Source organism: Falco biarmicus, chromosome Z (assembly GCF_023638135.1).
Source record: "Falco biarmicus isolate bFalBia1 chromosome Z, bFalBia1.pri, whole genome shotgun sequence".
NCBI lineage: Eukaryota > Metazoa > Chordata > Aves > Falconiformes > Falconidae > Falco > Falco biarmicus.
This window is the reverse complement of record NC_079311.1, coordinates 50,695,478-50,716,850: the sequence shown is the minus strand read 5'-3', so window position 1 is coordinate 50,716,850 and position 21,373 is coordinate 50,695,478.

The window sequence follows — 21,373 nt, the reverse complement described above, 5'->3', positions numbered from 1 at the left end:
GAGGCAAAGAAAAGATACTATTTCTGCTTTTGATTCTGAGTTGAGCTGCTACTTCTAGTGGCATCACAAGGTCCCAGGAAAAGTACACTGCTGGACTTGTAAGGTTCATCACCTAACAGGCCTAGAATCACAGGAGATTTTTATTTCCTATATCACACTGAGAGGTACTTCTTCCCCCCTCTGCCACGCATCTCTAGAGAAGGTGAGCGTAGCCCACAGCCTAAAAACAACTTGGTGTTTTGTTCAGTTAATTACCCATTACTGCCAAAGATTTTAGGTGCCTCTGATCCCTTCCATTGTCTTCCTTTGGCACAATATGGCTTTTAGTCCATTTGGCAGCTTGGAAGTTTGCTGTGATGAGTCGTCGTATATTTTGCTGCTGGTATGTGGAGCAGAAGTTTTGAGGGTCTTTCAGGGCAAACTGCATCTTGTTTGGATGCAGTGGACCAAGCTCGGTGAGTCAGGAGCTTCCTTCAAGACCTGCAAGCCCTTGTTTCCTTCACCCTTTCTTCCAAATGCATAGCCTTATTTCCCAGGAAAGCCTCTTGACTCAGCTCTATATGAAGGAAATTACAGGCTTTTGTGTACATTTAGTCCTAAGTGCCTGTGGTGTAGGGACTGCAGGCTGCAAAATCTTTGAGGCAGAGATTTGTCTTTTTAACTTCTGGTGTAGCTAGCCTGCAGCATGGTCAGGCATCAGGTGTATAATATTGGTAACAACAATGCAGACAGATACGACCGACACTGCTCTGGAGATCAGAGAAAAAAGCATTAAGTGAAAAAACACAGGTAAAACGCAGGTACACATATGAAATCTGTAGCCCGGGATCTGCTTCTCTCTGTGTTCGTCAATGTGGTGCTCATCACTGTATTCTCTGATGGCCTCTCCCACATATCTTTTCTCCTTCTATTTCTCTGGTGGTTCTCCCAACAGAAGTAAAGAGAGAAGAGAGAGGAAGTGTCAGCAATGTTAGTTACATCAATGCTGAATAAACATGAAGGAGTTTTGCTGTTGGGGTTGAGACAGTGAAACAAGTTACCAGGCAGCTGCCGGATTCCCACTGAAGAGAGAAAGTGGCTTGTGCTGGTTGTGGCTGGGGTAGAGTTAATTTTCTTCAGTATGAGGCTGTATTCTGGATTTGTGCTGAAAACAGCGCTGACAATGCAGAGATGTTGCCACTGTCACTGAGCAGGGCTTACCCAGTGCCCAGGCCTTTACCCCACCCCACCAGTGAGGAGGCTGGGGGGCACAAGGAGCTGGGAGGGGACACAGCCAGGACAGCTGGCCCCCACTGACCAGAGGGACATTCCATACTGTACTGTGCCGTGCTCAGCATATAAATCTGGGGGAAGAAAAAAGGAGAGGAGTGTGTTTGGAGTGATGGTGTTTGTCTTCCCAAGTAACCATTACGTGTGATGGAGCCCGGCTCTCCTGGGGATGGCTGAGCACCTGCCCGCCCATGGGGAGTGTGAATGAATTCCTTGCTTTGTTTTGCTTGCACATGAGGCTTTTGCTTTACCTATTGAACGGCCTTTATCTCAACCCAAGAGTTTTCTCACTTTTACCCTTCCAATCCTCTCTCCCGATCCCACCCGGGACAGTGAGGGAGCGATTGTGTGTGGCTTAGCTGCTGGCTGGGGTTAACCCATGACACAGCCAGCACCACAGCACCATTTGTTCTTGCTGAGGACCAGGAAGGGAAACATGACTTGAAATGAATGAGATGTTAGTAGTCATGGTTTTTAATTAGCATTGTTACATGAAAGTGAATTTGCTACAGGAACACAAAAAATACAGTTCTACTCTGAGACATACTCAGTTACCTGTAAACTAAAAATACCGGCTTCTTCATTTTTCTTTATGTTTAAAATAGAATTACTGACATCTTTTTTTTTTTTTTTTTTTGTTATTGCAGTAACAGCCAGGTGTCAGAAGAAGGGATTTCCCTGCCTTGTGCTGGCTGTTAGTATAACTGTTAAATTAATCCAATGGCTGGGATGATTTAGTACTGATGAAGGATTGAAAGACTGTGAGGAAAAACAGTATTTTTGGGACAAAAATAAAAGGCTCATTGGGAATTTTGGTCAGTGGGAGAAACGAGGGCTAAAACCACAGAGGCCAAGAGAAAACATCTGCAAAAGTAGAAGACAAGACATATTTCCCCCTTCTGCCACTGCCAATAAGTTTGAAAAGGAAAGTAATTCTGGTTAGGAGACTCAAATGGATCATTTCTCAGAGAAAAGGCATAATCCTGGGATCTACTCAGAAAAGAACAAGAAAATGAAAACCAAGACAAAACGCCTGAGAAACACTTGAGTGAGGTGAAGAACCAAAAGGCATGATGAGTCAGGTGAAAGCCAAGTGAGATTAAGGATAAAAGCTAGACCTATGTGAAATTCCCAAAATTTGGTTGGCAAGAATGTGGGTTGTTGATAAAGTTGAGGTGCTTTGAATTCAAGTTTGCTTGATCCTGCATTCCTAGAAGCACAAATTGAAGTAATTTCTACTAGGTATGAAAGCATTCGTGTCAGCCCTGTAGGTCTTAGGTTTCTGAATGGCTTCTAGGATCCAGCCACCCTTTCCCCTCATTTGCTGCTGAGTGCTGCAATCCAGACTCTAGTCAGTTCCCACCAACTGGCTAGTCTGAATGTTCGCAACAAAACTCCAGTGTTGTCTGTGACCATAAACACATAACCTGGCACAATCTCCACAGCAGCAGTAGGTTGACACCTTCACCAGCTGGATCTTGGTCTTGCATGAGGTTTCCAGGTCCCAAGAATATCTCCGACACTTAGTTTACACTGTGTAACTGCAGACTACAGTCTACACAGTCGAGGGGGATCGTTAAGGAAGTGAATACATATAATTACAAACAATATGCAATTAAAATATTAGTAATAAATATTGGTACCTGCCCTCACAACTTGTTGGATAACACAAGTTGCTTAGAACATTTTAAAAATGTGTCTTAGTGAGGAAAGCTATGCTCTTGCATACATAATGAGCCTTTCGATAACTGCGATTATGAATGTTACAGGATTGTATTTCACTGTGCACATAGAAAAGGTGAAAGTAAATATTGCTATATGTGATAAGAATTTCCTTTAGGAAGGTGCTATTTAGATTCAGGAGTGATTTTGAAATCTAGATAACTGGAAAACACAAATTTTTCTTGTGTAGGGAAAAACCCCAACATAACAAGGTCATTGTCCTAGAACTGTGCAAGTTTTTTCCCAAAGCAACAAGAAAGGACAAATTAAAAGTTTTTTATGATGATAACTGCAAGCCTGGAGTTTGTCAGTTGGAAACCCTATAGACACCAAAACATCTTGAAAGATCAGGCCATAGGGTTTTACACATTCATTTTCAGCATTTTGTCAGCACGTAGTTCGACAACATAGTTTTGTTAATGAACATAAATAATTTTATGAAGAGTTTTGAGTCATTGGTACCTAAAGCTGACTGTATTCAAAAAGGCGGGCAGTTAAAATGGAACATGTATTTTGATGTAACTTGAAGCAAATGATTTTTTTTTGTGACTTATGACATCTCTGCACCAAAGAGAGACAAGTGTGAGTGAGCTGATTGCTAGGCATGCCACATGTTCCTCTCTGGAGACTCCCCAGCAGGAAATAACTTCAGCCTGCACAGGAGCCGCTGAAAGCCAAGGCAAACTGACACATCTCTCAGGTAACTCTCTCGCCAGGAAGATTTGCCAGATCATACCAAAAGTTTGATTCCTGACAGGGGTCCATGGCAGATTACTTTCATTAAAGGGTAACTTGCTGCTTTTCCTCTGGCACTATTATGCAGTCACATGTCTGTCATTATTCTCCAGAGACAGTAGCTGTTGCTCCCAGGGATGGATTAGAAATATGGGTCTTTTGACCTAATGAGCCAAATAGCTCCTTTGTCCTGCTTGTAAAGCTTGTGAACTGGCTGTCTGGAGTGGCAGAAGGAAAGGGAGAAAATCTGAGGAACAGACTGAGCAGAGAGCAACATATTAGAACAGTTCTGGATTTAGGGAAGCCAAAGAAGATTTGACCAAGTTCTTCTGTATTTCTGTTAGTTACTGTGTGAGCAAAACCAGATTCCCTTGAATTCCCTCTACAACTTTGTATGGACTGTGTTTAAAAGTGGGATGGGAATGAAACCTGCTGTAAAAGCCATCACAAAAGCCTCTGGAAGTTTTCTGTTCTTATAAGCTAAAGACTGATTATTTTTTTTTTATGTGAGAAAATGTAGTTACCAATATTCTGATCATTTGTAAAATTGCCGCCTTCTAGAAGCTGAATACGAACTGTCTTCTCAGTTCTCTTGCATCCATCATCAGATTTCCTCTCATTTTGCCTGGGCTTCCCCTTTACATAGCACATCATACCCTTTTCTATGTAGCAGCCTCTGCCCCTGCTTGTTCTTCAGTGGCTGTGTTCTTCAATGTGCTGTGTGCTCACAGTCCTTAGGGATTGCTCTAAAGCCCTTGTGCACCTCCAGGAAGAGTTTCAAGATGGCTGTCTGTAGGAGGGAAACCTTAACAGAGAGAAACTGAGCAGAGGCTTATATAGCTCTGTACAGCAGGTCTCTCCCACTAGCTGGGGCTTCCCCCAGCTCAGGCAAGCATTAAAACAGAGCACATCAGATAGTACCTCTGGGGCCACCTATTCACTCCTTCCTAGCAAATGACTTACTCACTTGTTGAGATCCCAAGCTCAAACCTCAAATTAATTAATATGACACCAAAGAAAATAAAACCAAGTTCAAATTTGGATGTCTGAAATATATAAGTTTAATATGCCTATATACACAAGGATGGGATTTAAAGATTTTGGACAAATATAAAGGTTCTCTAGTTTCAACAGATTTTGCTGCATTTCCAGCATCTGCAAAAGCAAAAACTGCAATTTCATCTTCCCTGATATAATCATTGCATTTAGTTAGACATGGCCATACGGTACAGTTGGTAGGGAACAAACAGTATAGGATAAAATAAAGACCGGGATAATTAGCGAACTTTGCACTGATGCTTGTTGAGTCTGGCATGTGTATCTGCAAGCAGAATGTTCTTTTGATAGCTTTCTTACTAATTAGAAAATTGCAGGTATGCAGACTGATCCATTTCACCATTGTCTTGCCAAAACTGCCTCTTCATTTGACATTCTGCACAAAGTTGGGGTAGATAGGTTAAAACAAAAGGCCTTGTTTTAAGGAAAAAAAGGAAGAAGAATGAAAGATCCTCCTTACAGTCATTGAACTATTACAAGCTGTTGCTTCACTGCAACTCAAGCTGCTGAAATCAGGGGATGGTGCTTTCTCTTTTCATGAGGGTACTATGAATGATGGAAGGGAGTCTTCATTGACTTCAGGTTCACTTTTCCCCATTTCAGCAGCACTTTTCCTAGGAAAGACTGAGTAGAAACTGAATAAAGGTTCCAGGATTTTTAATGTGTTGATGATGGCAGCTGTATTAGCCCAGCTACCTGGATCACCACAAACAGGCTGGCATTACCTCCCACTCCAAGTAGTCAGAAGAAAACAACAATGAGTTTCAGTCAAGGCAATTATTTTAAACAAACGCGTTTGTTCACCACACTGGACTGGATCCCAAATTTTGGCTGATGATGGTGACAGAGTAGGGTGTAATATCTGCACCTGACTTTCTCTCTGCCACTTCCTGCTCAGTTCCTGCTTTGATCTCTGTCTCTGAATATAATTATGAGTCTGAATCAGAACCAGGCTCTCATTTCTGCTGCCCCAACTTGCCCTCCTCTCTAGCTCTTAAGGAAGACACTGATTCTCAAATGCTTGCCTTTTATTTTTAGTCCAATAAAATGGACCACCTGCAAATTCAGGTTGCTTTTTTCTTTTTATTACCTGCTTTTTATTATGTAGCCAACATACCCCAAAAGTACCCAGTAAATGCATATAAAACATAATTAATCTTCTGCAAGGCATGTATCTTCTTTGCCTGAAACTGTTGTAGGAAACCCTGAAGTGACATACACTGGCAGAGCTCCACTGAAATAAGCCCAGCTATCTTCATTTACAACACTCATATGTGTGACCCAATCCTTTTATTCTCAGCGATAACTGCATACTGAATTGGATCTTCAAGACTAAAGGAATTTATTCTTCGTTACCAGTGGAGGCCAATTAGCATAGCTCTGTTAACTGGAATGAAAGTATTCTGATTTACAGAAGCTGAGTACCTGCACTGCCCTCCACCCGCCCTCTGCTCCAGCAGATATTGTTTCACTATTTGGCATTTAAAAGAAATATATACTTACTATGAAAAATATATTCACATGGCAAAGATATTTTTTTCTAAAGCTTTGCACTGACCTCAGGAGGTTACAACCTTGAGGTTCTATGTGCTACATCCTGTGCTCTATGTAAACAGTATAGTAATCACTATTAGGTTACCCCGTTGTATTTAACTATGAAAATTAGTTCCTGTTTGTTGGAAAGAGAGCAAGCCTGAAGAATTACCAACCAAAACCCCAAAATGCTGTTTTTATTACATTGTTCTTACATTTCTTAATAAAGCTATGACGTTGTTCATCACTGCAAAATTTATTCAATCAGGACCAAGAATAATAAGGAATCTTATACCGATCAGGACATGTACATCTATACCTAATGCACACATATATACATACATAAATACCAGCTTTCAGACTGATTCTCCTTCTTCTGAGTTTTTCATTAGCCTAACTGCAGCCTAAAAGCAACATAAGCAAGGACAGAATCATATATCATACCTCTAATTTTAGAGCTCTGGTTTTGAAAAAAGAATTGTCAAGTTTGCCCCAGACATGTTTGTTGACAAAGAGCTTAGTGTTTCATCTGTTATTAACCAGAACATTTTACTGTAGCTGATTTCACGTTACCATCACAAACAGCACATATCAACTGCTTGTGCCTAGAGACTGTTATAAATTCTTCTGGGAGAGTTAAGGTTGTAAAACAAGAACATTAAGTGCATGCATAAAAAGCACAAGCCAACTGTTTACAACTCCTACATAAATGTCCTCCTTATGTTTCCTTTATTTTTTTTATTAGAAAGTGACAAGGCAAAGGTCAAGCACCTAGCAAATGCTTGCCATTGCTGACTATTGAACCAGAGCAAACTAGGTTTAGCTAATCCTCAATCCTTTCTATTGTGGAGAAGGGCAAGGGTATGAAGGACTAAGACACCTATCTTCCCTTTTAGTTTTAGGAAAATTCTTCAAATGCTGGAAGACCATGCTTAAATCTAGTGTCAGGCAGTCCCACATAATCATGGCCTTCAGCAGAGTTGCTCTAATTTCATAATGATGCAGGTGATGAAAAGCTCAGGCCTGTCTTATTTATGGACAGATTGGATTATATTTGAAATATCACCAGAATAAACTTATAAAATGGTCTTAAACATTTAAAGGACTGACTCTATCCTGTTATACTCATCTGCTGCTGCTGTAGCTTCACTGACCTTTTAAAGACAGAACTCTTCATTAAACAGTTAAGCACAGAGTTAAAGGGAAAGCATTTCCATCTCTTTTCTCTGAAGTGGCTGACTTTGAAGTTTTGCAGTGCAAAAGATACAGTTCAGACTGGAGTCAAATACTCGCCACAGGAACTACTGTTCTTACAATAGCAGAGGGTGTGTTACAATGGAAATTCACTGAATATACAGACTTTATGAACACAGTCAATACACATTGTTCTGTTAACAAGTTGATCTCTTCCTGGAGTCATCCTTTAGATCCTTTATTACAGGAACTAGTGCAAAAGAGTTTCACTGAAACAGTGTAATTCCTTTGACAGATATGATAACAATAACTCTATTTCCCTTTTTGATACATGGTTTTTGGTTTCACTTCACATATTTTTATTAAGGGATTTCTGATGGGCGTTTTATCCTACTACTAGATCTTAAGTTGGGATCGTTTTGTAATCAGTAGCTTTTAAACCTGACAGAAACAGCAGAGAACAGCTGAGAAACAGTAAGCCAGGTTTCCATAGGCATTTCACAGAAGTTTGTTTAAGTACTTAGTAACTGTTAGAACAGTATGTAAAGCACACTGAAAGGCTCTTAATTTTCACGCTCCAAACTGCCTCTGCAGAGCTGTTAAACTTTGCCAATGAGGACTGATACAGAGGTGTTCTGGCTATGTTTCCATAGATATTTCATTAAGGAAATGTTTCGATTCACCAAATCCATAGGGAATATTTTAATAAGATACCCCCCCTCCAGCATGATCCATCAGTAAATGACAGTGAGATGTTAGTGTTGTTTCTCACAACAAAGATGTTTTGAATTTTCTGAAGCAAATTCACCCTCCTAACTTTCCTCTAGTCCTCCGGTCTCTCCTCAAAAAGCCCATGTCCACTTTTTAGCTATCTTTCTTTTCAAATCTACTCTGCAACCTATCTGAGGATGTTTCTTTCCTAAAAAATTTTTGGAAAAAAAGACCCTGTATTTTTTATACAGTTTTAGTAGTTCTTAACAGTTAAGGAAATGTATTGACTGTAGTATATATAATATATGTGTCATTTCACGATTAGTTAGATAATTTCTATCGGTAAGAGAATGAGTCAGAAATTGGGCATGTCAATTTAGTTTTACACACACACATGGATGCACTCACACACACACTCTCTCCTCCGTGTAGATATATATGTATCCACAGATATATGCTTTTTGCATTCACAGTTCCCTTTTGAAACATAGAGTATTTAAATAGTCAAGACAAGACAGAATTATTCAGTCATGGGTAAGCCAAGAGCTCCTTCCGTGCACTCCAAGCTCTTTTGGATCAAGCAACTTCATCACTTCAATTTTTTTTGAATTGAAAGTAAACACCTTCCTCTAATTTTACTCTGGTAGGAGAGTCAGTTTCTTTTAGAAAAGTAGTGACAACAGCCACCAAATAAGAGAGTAAGCTATAGGTATTGAAGAGAAATTTTATCAATGATAGCCATACCTTAAGAAAACACAGTTGCCGCACATTAATACAAGGCTAAAAAGTTAGTTGTAATGATGTAACACCATTAAATTGCTGCAACAGTAACCAAAATTGGAAAAACCACATACTTTGCATTCATTAGTATAATAGCATCAGGATTTCAAAAAAATCAAGCAAACATGTTTAAGAGCCAACACTCACAACACAATTTTACCATGGAATATAGAATTACACTACTACCTGTCCTGTCCTACCACTAGTCAACCATTTCTTTAAAACCAAAAAATTACAAAGAAATGATCTGCTCATTTCTCTTTTTATCTCTTCCTTTTTCTTTTTTTTATTCCCCCCCCCCCCCCCCCCCCCCTTTTTTTTTTCTTTTTCTTCTCTTCTTAAGAAGCCTTCATTGCTGCCTCAGCTGTCACAGGCTATGACTGCTTCTAGGCTAAGTAACTCTGCCATATGCAAGGTTTCCTCCTAACACAAGACGAGACAGCCACATGTGTCTATCCAGTAATAAATTATATTCTAGCTGCAGAAATCCACAGGATGATTCAGAAAAATACACCCATAGGATATTACTGTGAATTAATTATAGATCTATAGCATTTTAGAAGAACACCTATCTAAATCTTAAACATTTATAGTACCCTGCAAGTTCTGTGATTATCTTAATTTTTGTGAAGGAAGTTATATAATCTCACAACAGTGGCTCTGAAAGCATGGGACACAGTTGTACACCCTTTGCATGTCTCAAATACCTATTGAGTGGAGACTGGAACAGGAATCTTTTTTCTGATGATTGGTGATGATGATGACAATTTAGTCTTCATTTTCACTTTTAAAAATTAATCTAAAGAGAACAGCAGCTATCTGTTCCCTCTCTGCTGCACTGCTCAATTCCTTTTAAAAAAATCCTTGTAAAGGATTCAATTCTTCTGGCTTTTTCCTGTGAAATATACTTTCTTAGACAAGAGTTCCCACCTCAAACTGTGTCATTAAATTTTCCCTCACTCTTCATAAGTGCTTTCATATGCATCCATTTTGGTTTGTACTGGTAGAAAAAGTGAAGCTGAAGAGTCAAAGTGCATCAAGCAGTTTCGACAGAATCCAAGCCCTATTTTCAAATTTACATTCATCTTCAAGACCCAGTTCCCTGTATATTAACTGTGTATGTACACATATACATGGTAAAGGATATTTACTGTTCTGCTAAAATACAATACTGCATAACAGAGAAGAACACCTAACTTAGACAAGCAGCTGCTTCTAACATTTTGATATAGATAAATACAGCCATAATCTTTCTCCTTTGGTAATATAAAAGAATGAAAAACTAGGAATGATCTTAAGCTGATGGTGACTGCCAAAAATACTATTATTATCTTATCCTAGGTCATCATTTTTAAATGGATAGATTAGAAAAAATCACAGGACAATATTTGTCTAAATACTGATGTCCTGACGCACAATTGCTCTGCAAAATGAGATTAAGAGATTCTGTGCTCTGGCTTGTAGACACTTAATTTCTGATTAGATGACTGGAAGAAACTGTTATGTTCAGAATGGTTGACTGGAAGAAACTGTCAAAGTGTTGATGTTTTCCAGGGACTGTGGCTCCACAATGCACATTAATTCTATTTCGTTTTGTGAGAAAACAAATGGTTGTGTATTCCTCTGGGGAATTACAAGGTTTACTTCCCATTTTGCAACTTTCTTTACAAAATCCAGTGAAATCTGACATATAAAAGGCATGAACAAGCCCTGACTTCCTATGGTGACAAAGGTGCGCAGTAGGCCTGAAAGTGAAGCTTGCTGACTTCTCTAGCTTGGAAGTCAGAAGACAGTTGGAGGGAAGCAAGAGGTCTCATTTACAAGTAACCAATCATGCCCATGCTTATTTCTCCATCTTCATGCTAACATGCCAGAAGATCTTTCCAAACGCAGCATCAGTTTCTGAGAAAATGCTTTGAAATATCTGTCATTACTCTGAAAGCACCTTAGTGCCTGAACACATGTTGGTAAAGCACAGAAATGATACTCATTAAATAAGGTGCTGAAAACAGAAGTAAGTAACTAAACAAAGCCAATGGAGATCCCAAGTATAACCCAATTCTGAGTTGCAATTTAGGGTCTGAAGTTACACCACAGGAGATCTGAGTAACAAAGATTCAACCTTATATGTAGGATGTAAGCATCTTTGGTACCCAGGAACTTACCTGAGTGTTCATTAGAAATCTGCCTATCTTTTCTGCCCTGCCTTCTTCAGCAATTAAAAGAGAGGCTGGCTCCACATTTGTCTTTTTCTGCTGACAGGGAGATATACAAAATGTGCAGTCATAGGGTCCGAAGTCCCAGAGCATAAGCAGCATATCAGGTATCAGTAAGGAATTTCTTCTATGAGAGCATTTAGTACTGGGGATGTTGCAGTAACTATCCCCTCCCAGACACCCCAGGAGGGAACACCTAAGCCAGGCGCTGAGGAGGAGAAGCTGTGCTCTCCATCTGCCTTTCACTAGACAGTTCAAGGAGGCAAACACAGAGGAAGGATTCCACTGCTGCTCTCCAGAATCCACGCTGGCTCAAGAATCCCTCTGCCATACAGTACCCTGAGAAGGGTTGTTGGCTGCAGACATGATTCCTCTTGGAGCAGCCTCTGGCTATCAGGCACACTCTTACCATAGTCAAGCCATTGAGGGCTATCTGGCCCTTATGAAATAGTGTTGGACAATGTAAAAGGACTTGATTTGTTGGATCACACATTTTGTTCTGTTATTCCAGTACACCAAAAACCCCCCTCATACGTACTTACTTGCTTCCTGTAGCGTTTCCAGTAATCATAGCTGCTGCAAAGAGTGTGCTCTCTCTTGCAATTATCTTGCCATCAAGAAAACTAAGAAAATAGCAAAGGATTTTTCTCTCCACTGGACACCATATGGTACTTGCGGTGTTTCTCATTAAAGGTACATTTTTAAAATGTGTCAGCAGCTGGAAAGATTTGCACCTTTAAAAAGCTGGTTTCAGAAGGTGATGGATTTGCTCGTAAAGGAATCACTTAGAGAGAGGCTCAGTGTATCTTTGAACTAAACCAGAGGAGGAATTAGCTTTGTAACAACAAGACTTACAAGAAGGTTTAGTATTTAGTATTAAACATTCCTCCATTAAAATCCTGAATGGAATTCTGTGTATGATGGATTGATTTAAGGAAATAAACATTCATGTGACCATGTACAAGATCTCCATTTGCATTTGAGTCTGGAAAGACACTTTTTTGCTGATGTTAGCTCCTGGATCCTAACAGAGGACTATGGAGCACAGAGGTGGGCATCACCCCTAGGCTCAAAATAACACACATAGCCCTTGGAGAGCTGGAGGAGGGAACGCCTTCCTCACCATTGACTGTGCTTTTATGGTGGGTGCTTAGAATATCCTTTTTGAGAACTGGGGAGACCAGAGCATCCCAACACCTTCTTTACTTTCCAGAAACAAACCATTAACAAATTAGTCAAAAGCTTATGAGATGTGTCCTATATAAGGGTTTATGAAACAGTTACCTAATTTGTCATAGCGTTCTAAGATTATTAATAATAGTTTTCAAAAAATCAACTCATATTTCTCTAAAAAGAGGATGAGATGGAAGAGAAAGAGGTTTCTACAAGGAGTCAGCAATTACTAGCTCCTGCAGAGAACTTCAGAGGCCAAAGGGAATGGAGTCTTGTTAAGGAAACCAGTCTTGAGAGATGAAATCTTACAGGAGTTTAATGGGAATTGGGTGCCTAGGTCGCAAAATTTGCTTCAGAAAAGCCCAGCTTCTGGTCATTTGGCTTCTGCAAACTATTCTGTGTCTCTTCCTCCCTAAATCCTATTAACTCTACAGTTTTCAGGATCTATTCCACATAAATCAGTTTTGAGCTGATCAGCATTTCTCTATTAATAGTTTCCAGACCCATGCTGTAAGAGTATGAAAAATCAGAGCAACTCAAGCCAGAAAATTTATAATTAATTTTGTCTTGTGAAAGATGGCAAAATGGCACAAGAATTAAATTGAGAAACAAGAAAGTTGGTCTTAACAGCAAGAAGACTCTCCTAGCTTTAAATGTTTTTTAGTTAGTGTAAATTGGGATGTCCCCACTGATTCACTTGGATCTATGCTTACCAATACTAGCTGATAATCTAGTCCTCTTTGTTACCAAGACGGCTGGTTCTGGCTGCTTTTTGTCTGTTTATTCCAGCACAATTAGCTGACTTCAGCTGATGCAGCTCAAGTTGCTAGTGTTGTGAAATCCATTGTTACATATCTCTTTCTCAGTTACATCTACCAGAAAAAAAATATTCTTATGCTAGTTCCCAATAATTTAGATAACTGGTCTCCATTTGTTTCTCCAAAGTACCGTATACAATACGGTTGTGTTTCATCTCTTGTGATGGACAAGAAGCAATGGAAATAGTGTTGAATCACTGTGTGATTAATAGGGGGATGTCAAGGATAACTGACAGGCTGAAATCACCACTGCTGTGTTTTCTGGCTGATATGTGATGGATGAAATATTTTCTTGGGTCAGTATTTCACTTTTTTTTTTCCAAAAGATATATTTATTAATGTTATGACTGAGAGAATCCTTAAGGCCTTTCAGGCTTTAGTTTACCAAAGTGCTCATGCAATGTAGCAGCTTACTACTGTTGTCAAATGAGGTCTTCTTTACTTCCTTTCTTGCTCATCCTCCAAGGTCACAGCTGGTACCACCTCCCAATGGGGAGTGGAGAGTGAGTGAGCTGACACAAGGTGCACAGCTGCAGTGTGACACTGGCAGGGAAAAAGGTAGAAGGGAAGGAGAGCACTAACCTACGCCTTCCTCAACAGCAAAATGGTAGACTGGCTTATCCCATCTGAAACTGTGCTCTCTGAGTTCAGTTATTTCTCACACATGCTTTACTTGCAGCAATGTTGTGAGCCAGGTCGGAGAAGCTTCCCCAGACTGTGTGGCTCTGTACTGGGGATGAATAGAATACCAGGTTGGAAGGGACCTCAAGGATCATCTGGTCCAACCTTTCCTGGCAAAAGCAGAGTCTAGACAAGATGGCCCGGCACCCTGTCCAGCCAAATCTTAAATGTCCAATGTTGGGGAATCCACCACTTCCCTGGGGAGATCATTTCAACGGCTGATTGTTTTCACTGTGAAAAATTTTCCTCTTGTGTCCAACTGGAATCTCCCCAGGAATAATTGCTGCCCATTACCCCTCATCTTTTCCATGTGACTCCTTGTAAAAAGGGAGTTACCATCTTCTTTGTGGCCACCCTTTAAATACTGGAACATGGTGATAAGGGCTCCCCTAAGCCTTCTTTTCTCAAGGCTGGACAAACCGAGTTCTCTCAGCCTTTCCTCATATGCCATGGTTCCCAGTCCTCTGGTCATTTTTGTGGCCCTTCTCTGGACACTCACCAGCCTGTCCACTTCTGTTTTGTATAGTGGGGACCAAAACCAAACACAGTATGCCAGGTGTGGCCTGACAAGTGCTCTGTAGAGTGGGATAATGGTTTTTTTATCTCTGCTTGTGATGCCTTTTTTGACGCAAACCAGTACCCTGTTGGTTTTCTTTGCTGCAGCCGCACACTGTTCACTCATATTGGGCTTGCTGCCCACCAGGACTCCCAGGTCCCTTTCCACAGAGCTGCTCCTCAGCTGAGTAGATCCCAGACTGTGCTTCACTCCTGGATTGTATTTTCCCAGATGCAAGACCTTACATTTATCCTTGTCGAACTTCATAAGGGTCTTACTAGACCACTCTTCCAGCCTATCCAGGTCCTCCTGCAAGGTGGCTGTCCCTTCTGAAGTGTCCACTTCCCCACTCAGTTTGGTATCATCAGCAAACTTCATCAGGGTACACTCAATCCCATCACCCAGATAATATGTGAAGATATTACATATTGTTGAGCCCCATGTTAATCTCTGGGGGACATCCCTCGTGACAGGTTGCCGGTTTGAAAAGGAGCTATTTACCACCAGCCTCTGGGCACAGCCTGTCAGCCAGTCCCATACACAACACAGACTCCACTTTTCTGGGCTGTAATGCATCAGCTTCTCAAGGAGAAGGCTACGGGAAACCATATCAAAAGTCTTGGAGAAATCCAGGTAGACAATATCTACAGCTTGCCCCACATCAACTGAGCAGGTTACTTTGTCATAGAAGGAAATTGGATTTCTCAAGCACCATTTGCCCTTTGGTGAATCTGTGCTGGCTTTTCTCAAGCATGTGGCTTGTGATAGACCCCAGGAAGATTCTTTTCATAACTTTGCCAGTGACCGAAGTAAGACTGATGGGCCTATAATTTCCTGACTGCCCCTTTAAGCCTTTCTTGTAGATGGGGGAGAGATTAGCCTTCTTGCAGTGTTCTGGAATGTCCCTAAATCTCCACCACTTCTCAAAGATTATGAAGAGCAGCCCCTCAATGATGTTGGCCAGCTCTGTTAACACCCTCTAGTGGATATGGTCAGGGCCCCATCAATTTGTAGGGGTCAAAGTTCTGTAATAATAGTTCACATACCAACTCCTCCCGCTGATGGTGGGTCTGTTTTTGCATCAACCCAGATTTTCGCTCCCAAGGCCTGGGCCCAACAGTGCTGGTAAAGACAGAGGTGAAGGAAGTGTTGAGAACCTCTCTGCCTTTTCAGCATTGCGGGTGACTAATTCATCTCTCCTCTTTAACAGTGGGCCAGTATTTTCCCTCTGTTTCTGCTTGTTTACATACCTAAAGAAACCTTTCTTGCAGTTTTTGACATCTCTGGCCAATTTCAATTTGAGCTGAACTTTTGCTTTTCTAACTGAATGCCCTGGCAATGCCCTTGTAATTCTCAATGGGTATTCTTCGGTTTTTCCATCTCTGGTGGGATTGCATCTTGGTTTTGAGCAGACTCAGAATCTCACAGTTAAGCCAAGGGGGTCTCTTGCTCTGACTAATTCTCTTGCCTTTAAAGAATGAACAACCTGCTGCCAAGGAGATTATATGGGAGACAGTATCAGAATTACTGTAATTTGAACAGACAGCTCTGAGGGGCATGGGTTTACCTAACCTTGAGGTGTAGATTTTATTAGCACATCTTCATTATTTAATTAACAGTGCCAGGAAACACTTCAAGGCAGCGTTTCACTATTTTGGTGTAGTCCCTGGTTCATGGCAACCATTGCTCTCAGATGGTTACCAGAGAAGCTTCAGAAACTAGCACAAGCTGACCCACTCTGTCTTGCAGGTTAGGAGAGTTCAGTTCTGTGGATGTCAGTTGGTCTCAGAGGCAACTTAACACTGCTAAAATTATTCATATATTATAGTCTACATGCCTAACCTGGATAAATTTCACAAAATGTTCTATCTAGGGATTTGTTGCGATGTTACTAGTATTGGACATCCTTAAAGTGATATTCAAGACATGTGTCTAGTAGGTTTCACCTTGAAGTCATAGGCTTGTCTGTTTGCTTTGGTTCAGCTTCCCCTGACTTGACCACTGAGCAGAGTCTAAGGAGGAACTATTCAACGTCTTTCCAGTTTGCCCTAAATACCTTGGCCTGGGAGCACTATCTGCCATCCACTTGGGTGTGACCTTTCATCTGCTGCAGGAGATCATGATCTGCCCAGCCTTCCCACTCGCACCTCTGCTGTTTTTCATCCACTGGAGATGCTGAAATGGAAGGGCTGGAAATTTTTAGCACTTCTCTTCCAAACTACTCACATTTTACTTCTTTTCCTCTGCTATTGAAACAAAAAGAAGAAGTGTCAAGGAACAGAAAACAACTGACCAAGGAAGAAATCTGTGTTGACAACAAAGAAAAAAAGCTCATTAGTCTTTAGTAACCAGTTCTGGCTGAAGTATGTGTCAGGTGAAGTTATTTGCCTAGCATAAAATCAGCTACACAAATGTTTTGACAAAGAAAAAGAACTGGCTGTTGTATGAATGTTCTGTGGTCTAAATTTCTAAATACGCAGAAACAATCTGTATCTTCAAGATTGTATTGTAAAACATAGGACAGTTGTTTAGGTAGAGAAAAAGATATCTGTAAGCAGTTTTTTTGTTTATTTCTGTCATTACGTATCTTGCAAGCAATGTCCAAGAATTCCATGGGTGTGTTGTTTAGGTATTTTTTTAATTGTCCATTCAGTTTGAGTTACCTCTGAGTTAACATATCTTAGTCTTAAACATCTTAAGAATGAGGATTAGTTACATTGGAAATCTTGATTCAATGCTAACAAGCATAACAAAGTCTATGCTATCAAAATAATAAAAAGAAGAATAGTTTCAATAGTATGAGTCTGCTTTTAAGTTGTGATGTTGAAGAAATCTTTTACAAGTATAATTAATTTGTAAATGCTTGATTTGTACAAGTTAGATCTGTCCAGTCATCAGACACAGACTATTGCTCTTGTACACTGCTTTCATGACAGTATTTATACAGCAAACTATTATATTATCAACCTACACATCTACCCTCCAATCAGATTGTGGCTGCCATGCCAAACAAAGACAAATGGAAACCCATATTCTATGTTCCTAGCAGAGGGAAAGGGCTTAAGTGAATTATTCTTTGACATTAATAGGATAACATGTGTGCCTTGTAACAAACAGCAACTTTGAGAGAGATACTGTGGATGGAAGGCTGGGGGAGATGGATGTTAATATCACCAGAGATCCCTGCTTGCAGATAAATGTTCCTGAAGACAGAATTAGATTAGGAAAGAACTTGATTTTGTCCATCACTTTCTAAATAAAAAGCAATAATAATAAAAACCAAAAGCCCTTAGACTTTAAAGCTAGAGAGCTCTGAACTTCATGAAGCCCAGTCTTGACTCATGAATTCCCACTGCAAGATTTTCATCCACATCTGTGGGGCAGTATCAGGCTTTAAAAGCTAACTGCCCTTTACCTCCTTACACTTCAATAAATTATTCTGCACATAGGAGAAATTAAAAAACAAATTAGCTGAGTTTTCCAGACCAGAACATTTTTTCCCAAAAGTGTGATCATGTGTATAACACTCTCGAGTGGTGAGGCACTGGAACAGGTTGCCCAGAGTTGTGGATGCCCCATCCCTGGAAGTGTTCACAGCCAGGTTGGATGGGCTTTGAGCAACCTGGTCTAGTGGAAGGTCTCCCTGCCCATGGCAGAAGGGCTGGAACTAGATGATCTTTAAGGTCCCTTCCAACCCAAACCATTCTGTGATTCTACAATTCTATGTTTTTGTAACAGGAAACTATAGTATTAAAAATGTAGAGGGGGAAATGTGTAAATGTGTAAACATTTTTTAGAATATGTAAATTTTCTAATTTCTAATTTTATTTTAATTAGAATAATTATTAGAATAATTATTGAATAAAATCTAATTAAATTCTAAAAAAAAAGTAAATAAAATAGTAAATAAAAGAAAATATGTAAACATTTTTTAGAATAGGATTTAAACTCCAGAAACAGAAAAAGAGCAACAAGAGAAAAACCCTAAATTTGCAGAACTTTCCCTAGGAGAATGCTTGAGAACATTGGAGAATGTAAAAGTACTCTGGTATGTTAGTGGGTTACTATTAAAATTTAACCTTCTTCCCTAACCTGACAGAGATCAAAATATCTGTAGAGTGAAGTTTCCAAATAGGATGAAGTGAGAAATCGTAGGCATGCAAAAACCACAGAAGTGGTTACAGTAATGGTGACCACATGAAAAATGGCTGATGCATGTATAGCGCTTGCTGGTGTGGCATCCGTGGCAATTGGATGGAGGAACACACACGTCTTAAGAGCATACCCAAACTTCACACAGAAACAGGCTCTGCTCCATCCCCTGCTATGCTCTCCCACCCGGACTCCCTTTCATTCCATGGCCAGAGCCCCCTCTGGGATCCAGGGCTCTTCAGATAACCCTTTTCTGTTGGGGTCTGCAGCGGGTCTGCAAACGAGTTAGTTGACTTCAAAGACTTAGTTGTGTGCCTTTAAGACAGCCACAAATTGTCAAGTATGTAAACAGAATGTGAAGAAGCGGAATTTAGAACTGCAGCATACTGGCACCTACAGCAACAGCAAACAGCAAGCAAGAAGAACACAAAAAGCCTATCAGGGTCTGACACATGTACTATCTAAGGTATATAAGCAATTTGTATAAACAATAAAGGCCATTTTGCCATTTTGTCCGAACATAGCCATGCAGAGATAGTGTTTTTTCAGTCTGTCTTGACCTGCATCACCACACTCTTCCATGTCCACTGACATACCTCTGGCTATTACAATGCAGCTGAAAGAAGAGTAAGGTCTTTAAGTGTGGCTATTCAGCTTTGTTTTTTCCCATCAAGCATAAATTACATGCAGACCCATCCCTCAAACCTTTTACCTATAGAATCTTTTCTCTGTAGAAGCAAACTGAAAAACCAGCTTCAGTCCAGACCTCTCCAAACCTCCAAACCAATACAAGGAACAAGTTCTCAGACCATCTCACCCCTCCTTATTTGTTAAATATTACACTTCAGTATCTTTCACTTGAGCAGTCGTTGCCATGCGCTACATGAGCAGCTGAGTAACTGAGAACGTCTGTTTTCTGATACAGCCAGGATTTTATTTCCTGAGTAAATCTCACCTTCTCCTATCAGAAAAGATAGTCTTGAGGTATGGGCATGTCAGGGACAGCTAGTGACCTGAAATCTTGATTCTCCAACAAAACCAACAAAACACCATGAACAATACAACACGTCAAATGTAAAGACAATTCAAGAATGCTAGTGAATTTCAAAGCACTTGGAAGAAATGTGGTTTACATAGACAAGGGAGTACAGAGAGGTGTGAAGATACTTGTCCATCCTGGTCTGGATTTCTTGCGTGAATTAGAATGCCATCAAAGAACACTTTGGAGAAGTGAGAACTGCTTTGTCCATGACAGAGTGTGTCCTTCTGCCCTCACTGCCTTCTCTCTAGCAAGGGTGAGAGCCTGTGACACGCATGGAGTGCAGCTGCTCTTTGGTGTTGGCCCCATGCTGGCCCCTATGCACATAATATATGCCTCCTGTGCAGCTCTTTTCATGAAAGAGGGACAAGCTATCCCCAGGTGTCACCTCACACAGGGATGAAGGCCAACATTTTGCATTAAGAAAACACTGGTGAATGGATTTAGGCTAAAAGTAAACCTTTACTTTGCAGGGCTATTTTTAATCCTGAGTCAGCCCTGTGAAACACTATAGAATATGATCCCAAAACCACCAGGGGTAGCAAAAATTGCACAAAAATAGACCAATGACAGTGAATAGCAGGAATGTATTAAGTTGGCATTTCTGCCAAAACCCCTGTACTGTGAAACTCTGGTCTCAGAGAATTTCTTTCTAGATGACCAAGACTTCCCAAGAGTAGTCTACATGTGAAAAGGTTCCCTGATTCAGAGGAGGCAGGGGACAGGAACAGAAAGCCTGCTACCTGTTGCACAAATCAATGTTTCGTTTTTTTCCGATTCACCAGAAATTGCTCTAGATCCTAATATCCCAGCACTCGTCCTTTGCCACTCTTCCCTGTGTCATTCCTCACAGGGATCCCATTACTCCCACTTCTGTTAATCAGTGTTTTCCCCAACCTCTCCTGCTTCTTTTCCCCTCCTCATTTTTCACCCATGCATAGCCATGCTTTCCCTTGCCAAACCTTAAAATTCTTCACTTCTTCGCCCAGCTTTCCTCTGCATTAACAGAGAATGAGTGCATGTCATTTATTTTCTTTGAGGAAACAATCTGACACCCTTCATAAGTCTATATTGTACTCAGATTAGATTTCCCCCAAAAACAAATTCCCCTTTTGACAGCATGAATGTGTAACAACAAGACTTATTTTTTGTTTGTTTGTTTCCATTTTCAAGGACATCCTTAATGCCAAATGCAAAATGGCCCATAGCAGGTCAATGTCGTGTTCAATGGCTGGCTGACCTACGAGACTAGAAGCCTTTCACCTGCTTGGATGGTGAATGAGTTGGTGTAATCCACTTTGTCTGTGTCTCTGTCTTGCTTTTTTCCCAAAAAAAGCTCAAGTCTTTTTAGGAATATTAATTTTCATACAGCTTCTCCAAAGTGGGGTCTCAGAAGGGTCATAAAATTTAATATTAGATGGGGAAAATGTCAAATGTAGAAGGGCAGTTTTAGGCACCTCTGGGGCTTGAACCTTCAGATCTGAAGTCAAAACACAACTAGAGGAATTTCTCAGCCTCAAGACAGCTTCTGTACTTGAGAAGGTGGGGCCAGACTCCCTGAGGAAACCCTTTTTCAAATATCAACAAATTCAAGACAATAAACCACCCCAGCATCAACATGAGCAGGTTAAATACTAAGACCGTGTGGATAAGAAAGTTTTAAAAACTTCAAAAACCTCTAAAAGTTTGAACACCAGTTGAATTTTAAAATAAAGAATGTTAATAAAATGTTGTATCT